This window comes from Chanos chanos, chromosome 7 (assembly GCF_902362185.1).
Source record: "Chanos chanos chromosome 7, fChaCha1.1, whole genome shotgun sequence".
NCBI lineage: Eukaryota > Metazoa > Chordata > Actinopteri > Gonorynchiformes > Chanidae > Chanos > Chanos chanos.
The window spans coordinates 1,398,107-1,405,606 of NC_044501.1; positions in this window are offsets into that span (position 1 = coordinate 1,398,107).

Sequence of the window (7,500 nt, forward strand, 5' to 3'; positions counted from 1 at the left end):
TTTATATAAAATCTGAGAGCTGAAATCAAGTCTAAAAGATGGAGTGAGAGAGAGCCACACACACACACACACACACACACAGAGGAATGAGAGACAGTGAGAGAGTTAGAACTCTGTTGGTCTGTCATTCATGCTCAGCATAGACTATTTAAGCCGTTGAATGGGTAAACAGATTACAGTGAGTCCTATCACACTGTGAAAGACAGATGAGATCAACATTTTCTTAAAACCAGTGATTCCACAAATGGATAGAACTGGTTGTAACGCACATTTTTTCTTGTCTCGTTAGAGAGAGAGAGAGAGAGAGAGAGAGAGAGAGAGAGAAAGAGATCAATTTTTGGGAGAAACATGAGGTCAAATAACACCAGCCATCATATGTCACACACACACACACACACACATGTGTGTGTCTGTACGTGTATATGTGTGTGTGAATCCCATATGGCCTGGCTTACTGTCATCTGGTACAGATTTGAGGGGATGGGGGGGGGTAGTCTTGTTATACTAATTACCCCCTCTCCCACACACCAACCCATGTATACACATATACACAGTATTGTGTGAGCATAAGAGACAGACAGATGGAGACAAGAGAATGTATGTGGTTGAGAGAGAGAAACAGACAGGAGAGAGAATTAATGTGGCAGAGAGAGACAGACAGGAGAGAGAATTAATGTGGCAGAGAGAGAGAGACAGACAGAGGAGAGAGAATATATGTGGCAGAGAGAGAGAGACAGACAGAAGAGAGAGTGAATGTATGTGGCAGAGAGAGAGAGACAGCCAGAAGAGAGAGTGAATGTATGTTGCAGAGAGAGACAGAAGAGAGAGTGAATGTATGTGGCAGAGAGAGAAACAGACAGAAGAGAGAGAGAATGTATCTGGCACAGAGAGAGTGACAGGCAGAAGAAAGAGAGAATGTATGTGGCAGAGAGAGAGAGACAGACAGAAGAGAGAGTGAATGCATGTGGCAGAGAGAGAGACAGACAAAAGAGAGAGAGAATGGATGTGGCAAAGAGAGACAGACAGACAGAAGAGAGAGTGAATGTATGTGGCAGAGAGAGAGACAGACAGAAGAGAGAGAGAATGGATGTGGCAGAGAGAGAGACAGACAGAAGAGAGAGTGAATGTATGTGGCAGAGAGAGAGAGAGACAGACAGAAGAGAGAGTGAATGTATGTGGCAGAGAGAGAGAGAGACAGACAGAAGAGAGAGTGAATGTATGTAACAGAGAGAGAGACAGACAGACAGAAGAGAGAGAGAATGTATGTGGCAAAGAGAGAGAGAGACAGACAGACAGAAGAGAGAGAGAATGTATGTGGCAGAGAGAGTGTGTGCATGTGTCCTGGCCCTCAGTTCCTGTTTGACGTCTTAGTTCTGAGACATAAGAAATGATGTCACTTACTCCACTTACTCTGTTCCAGAAAACCCCACCCACATTCACAATCATTCTCTCTCTCTCTCTCTCTCTCTGTCACACACACACACACATTCACAATCATTCTCTCTCTCTCTCTGTCACACACACCCACATTCACAATCATTCTCTCTCTCTCTCTCCCTCTCTCTCTGTCACACACACACACACCCACATTCACAATCATTCTCTCTCTCTCTGTCACACACACACACACATTCACAATCATTCTCTCTCTCGCTCTCTCTCTCTCTCTCTCTACCCACATTCACAATCATTCTCTCTCTCTCTCTCTCTGTCACACACACACACACACATTCACAATCATTCTCTCTCCCTCTCTCTGTCACACACACACCCCCACATTCACAATCATTCTCTCTCTCTCTCTCTCTCTACCCACATTCACAATCATTCTCGCTCTCTCTCTCTCTCTCTCTCTCTCTGTCACACACACACACACACACCCCCACATTCACAATCATTCTCTCTCTCTCTCTCTTTCTCTCTGTCGCACACACACACCCACATTCACAATCATTCTCTCTCCTGCATGGCTGTGTCTCATCTGTTCGAGCATGAGTGTCTGGCTTGAATGTGGCTACTTTCTTCTTAGGTGTGCCCCCCCTCCCTCCCTGTCATCTCTCTCTTCACCGTCATCCCGACGGCTGCTGCGGCTTCGTGTCTTCCTGCGCTGCTGTGGCTGTGTCGTCCACCCCAACTGAGCCCCATGCTGTCTTATCATTCTTCATACTGCCTACTAGTTGTGTTGTCATGTTCATTATCACTGTGTTGTTTTGTTATTTACCCACTGGGCTGGCACCTACTGCATGCCTGGCTAGCCTAGAAGGGGTCTCCTCTCTCTGTGGTCCTTCTCAAGATTTCTCCTATTTTTCCCTAGCGTCTGGGTTTTTTGAGGATTTTTTTCTTGCCCGCTATGAGGATCAAGTCAGGGGGTGCCACCCTGCTCTGGTTGTTGTAATCCTGTGGGCATGTAAAGCCCTTTGAGCCTGTGAACAGTGATATTGGGCTTTAAATAAACTTAAACTTGAAACTCTCTCTCTCTGTGTCACACACACACACCCACATTCACAATCATTCTCTCTCTCTCTCTCTGTCACACACACACACACACACACATTCACAATCATTCTCTCTCTCTCTACCCACATTCACAATCATTCTCTCTCTCTCTCTCTGTCACACACACACACACCCACATTCACAATCATTCTCTCTCTCTCTCTCTCTCTACCCACATTCACAATCATTCTCTCTCTCTCTCTCTGTCACACACACACACACACACACACACCCACATTCACAATCATTCTCTCTCTCTCTCTGTCACACACACACACACACACACACATAATAATAATTATTATTATTATTTCTTTTGTGAACACATAGTTTAAAAACCATCTGTGTGCCACAACTATGTCTGTTCAAAGTTAGAGTTTTAATGCCCTCCACTCAACTGAGCAGATGAACCACAAAAACGCAGGAGGAAACAGAGCAGAGGTGTGGTTTGACAAACTCGGGGGGTGTTCCAGAGAGAGGGTTTAGTGAAAACTCAGGGTTCGTTAACTCTGAGAAAGTAGTAAACCTCTTAATAGAAGAGCCCTATGGCTTCTTTCTCCTATCGAAACAAAGCCATATGACTCTTCTATTAGGAGGTTAACTACTTACTCTGAGTTAACTAACTCAGAATTTTCACTAAACTTGCTTTCTGGAATACCCCCCTGAGGGCTGTACTATGGAGTGAGGCAACTAGCTTATCCAGGTAACTTTTCTAAGTCAAGTTTTCACTGAACCCGCTTTCTGAAACAGGTCCAGGACTTAACTGATTACAGCCTTAGGGTTCTGGGGTAAATCTATGATGTATATGATGCAAACTGGCCCAGCAGAACAAAAGTGGACCAGAACCATTTTTTTTTCCATTGGTGCCAGTGAGAAGACATTCTGCTGAACTGCTGTTGTAGAAACAGAGGCTACAGGATGAAAACTAACCTTACCCTTTTACTGGTTTATCTTCCACACTGCACTTTTTTTTTTACTGGTTTATCATCCACACAGCACTTTTTTTACTGGTTTACCCTCCACACTGCACTTTTTTACTGGTTTATCCTCCACACAGCACTTTTTTACTGGTTTATCCTCCACACTGCACTTCTTTACTGGTTTATCCTCCACACAGCACTTTTCTTACTGGTTTATCTTCCACACTGCACTTTTTTACTGGTTTATCCTCCACACAGCACTTTTTTACTGGTTTATCCTCCACACTGCACTTTTTTACTGGTTTATCCTCCACACAGCACTTTTCTTACTGGTTTATCTTCCACACTGCACTTTTTTACTGGTTTATCCTCCACACAGCACTTTTTTACTGGTTTATCCTCCACACAGCACTTTTCGTACTGGTTTATCCTCCACACAGCACTTTTCTTACTGGTTTACCTTCCACACTGCACTTTTTTACTGGTTTATTCATACAGTGCTTGTCATGTGTCACTCGTCCTGTCACTCACGTTCCTCCACCACCATTTCCTCCGCCCTTTCGGTTTGAGTGGAGTTTGATGGTGGATGTGGGCAGTGAGCGATGACTGTGTAGAGGAGAAATCAACACCACACTCAGAGCAAGCAGTGAGAAAGTTTTCACTCGACCTGGGAGGTATTCCAATTACGTGGTTTAGTGACTAACCCATCTAATTTAACTCAGAGTAGTAAACCTCCTAGTAGAAGAGCCCTATGGCTTCTTTCTCCTATCGAAACAAAGCCATATGACTCTTCTATTAGGAGGTCCACTACTTCCTCTGAGTTAACTCAGCCGGGTCAATCACTAAACCACATATTTGGAATCCCCCCCCAGATGCTGATCCTGTTTGTCTGGATAAATGGTTTGTGCTGATTTGTTAGTCAAAGTTTCAGTTAAAGCAAAACCATCCAGACTGAGTCATCCCACACCCAGAGCAGCAGAGGAGAACCATCCAGACTGATCTCTGTGGTTAAATTCATCTGTAACTCATCTGTGACCAGTCATTGGAAAAGGATGTTCTTTGTTGTTGTTTTGTTTGTTGTACGAAATCACTGGGTGAAATACAAGCTGAAGACGTGTCAAAAGCAACTAATGCCACATTTTTACAGAGACATAGTCTCTCTCTCTAACGCACACACAAACACAAACACACACACACACACACACACACACACAGTGTGCCTATTTCATGAAGAGGTAGGAAAATCTTGTTTGGTGCCAGAGCAGATCACCAGCCAAGTTATGTAACTCAAACAGAACAAATAAACAGTAAATAACCACAGTAAATAAAATAATCACCCATTTCCGTCATAAATTAAAAAAAATGGTGTTCTGAGACACGTTAACACGCTTTGACCCGAGGTCACTGGAACTGAAGTTCAGACATATCGCTTAGTTGTCCAAACCCCTTGTTTTCGCACGTGTTTACAAGTCGCGTGTAAAGATTTGGGGATATTATACTTTTGTCCAATTTGATCTATCTCTTTTTTCATCTCTGAAGCATTTCCTGCCTTCGCATTCAGAGCGCTAAAGAACGGATGTGTGCCTCTGAACTTTACTCAGCTGTAAACCTAGCGAAAATTAATCAATTAGCAAAGCATACCAGTATTAGTGATGCTAAAGTGCTCGAGCCTTTCCCCTCGGTGACGAACAGTTTATACATTTAGGATACGTGTCGTTTACTGTTATTCTGTTCTGTGATTTCTGGGTGAAACATATCTTTTATTACCTGTTTGCTATGATCTCTGAGTCAAACGTCTGAAAGAAACACGACCAAAAATCGTCATTCTGCTTTTAACCACTACGCCAGTTCAGATGTAATCGTTATGATCCCTCTTATCGATATTAGCATTAGCATTACAATTAGTAGCCTCATCTCGGATTGTTGTTAAAATTTCATGAGTCCAGATAGTTCCATAAATCATGTTTTTTGGGGTTTTTTGTTTTTTTTTTGCTCTTCATTCTTCATTCCCAGATTTCTGCAGGGCATTACAACGTCACACAACAGCCGCAGGGACGGTTAAGAAGGGCACAGATCTGTCAGATAACTACAGTACCGGGCCAGAGGTGGACCAGGCAAATTTTGCTATCTGGGTAGGTAGACCTACAGTACATGCATGAAAGTAATGTATTAGAGGTAACGTAAGAGAACCAGCCGCAGAGAGAGACGGCTCCGGTGCTGGACCTTTTAGAAATCCGCGGAGAAACGATTTGGCAAAACGGCCCAGATGGTAACATCGGTTGCAAGACGACTACGCTACATTTTTCGTGCTGCACAAATTTTCATGAAAATATCCCAACCACCTGTTTGCGACAGACGGCAAAGGAAACTGTGGTTTGCTTATCGAGCTATGGTGCAGGTTCAAGTCTGAACTTAAGTGCTCTCAGTTTATAACGCCAATTACTCTAGTCGATCCTCCTAAACTGTCAACAACTCGCACAGAGCCTACCTCATATTTGCATAGGTGTTGTAAACTGCAGGTTAGAAGAGATAGCGAGTGGAGGGGTTGGTTTTAACTACATGAATTTTGAACGCTGGTTGAAAATATTGCATGGATTCCTCCACAGATATTTTTGAAAGTCTGGATTTCAGTTGTGCTACTGCAGTCCATCACCAATAATCGAAGGTTAAAAAAAAAAGAAAAGAAAAAAGAACCAATCACGGAATTGGTCGGATGGCTCCTGACTGTAGTGATTTTAACCACATCGTAAACAGCTAAAACCAAACATTTTACACGTGTTCCCGTTGGTGGGGTTTTGGTTGGGTTCTGTGGATGCGATCTGTGAGTCATTTAAAGGGAACTTTGATTAATCAGCCCAATTCGATTTATGCAATGCTGTTCCACAAGTCGCTTAAAGAAACTGAACTAATCGCTTGATGTAGACCGTTTGAATTACAGCGTTACGGGAAATTCCTCAGAGAAACATGGGATCCTTCGAGGACAGCATAAAACGACATAGAAGGCACGCTTACCTAAATACACTGTTTCGTGCGTGATTTTCTAGTTGACGAAGCATATACTCTATCCTACTGTTATTAGCTCTCTGTGTAAGTCGGCTTCAGCGTGAGAGGCGGGCGGAACTCACTCGAATGGGTTTGATAGTCGTTCGTTTGACCACAAGAACAACGCAGCTCTGGCTACTGGACCGCCAGGTTCAGTGAAGCGTCTCGTGTCATTAAGGGATAAGCTTTTAGCCTTTTTAACTCTCACTGATGAAATCAGGTGGTGTACAGTCTGCGTGAGTTGGGTGTTAACCGAACAGGTGAAACCACACTCACCAAAGATTTCATCATTTAAGAACAAACTGACTCACTGGAAAGTACGAGTTTTGGCCAAGATTTCTACTGGGCGAAGGTTCAGTAGAAAACTAAAATGAGATGTAATGAGCTACTGAGATCTGGTATATCATCATCACTTTGTGCAAGTCCACAAAAAAACCCCCCACCATCACCACACACACACGCATGCACACGCACACACACACACACACACAAACACACACACACACACACACACACAAACACAGCTTCCAGGAGATTTTTACAAAGGCATTTTATTTAATTTTTTCATGTGTTCGATGTTTTCTTACAAAAACAAATTAATTACTCAATAATTATTTGAACATAGTGAAACTGTTGACACATCACTCATTAACGAAACAATCTGATAACCCAGGATGGAAATAAAATAGTCAAACAAAACAAAAACAAAAGAAACAGTATGCAAATAAGAGACTATGAATCATAATCTACAGTCAAAAAACAGGCAGCTAACAGGAAAGAAAAACAACAATAAAAAACTCCAAAGGTTTAGAGACCAGAGCAGATAAAACCTACCACTAATCAACATGGGAACATGGCTTCAATTCTCCTGCTATTTCCACCCAAACACAACAAAAACAGACTACAGGAATAAACAAACAAAAAAAACAAATTAAAAAAACCAAACAAAGAACAATACAAAATGAAAGAAACAGGCTAAAAACCAGAACTAGAGAAGGACAGTTCAGAGGACGTTGTGGGATGTGGGGTCCCTCACGGCAGA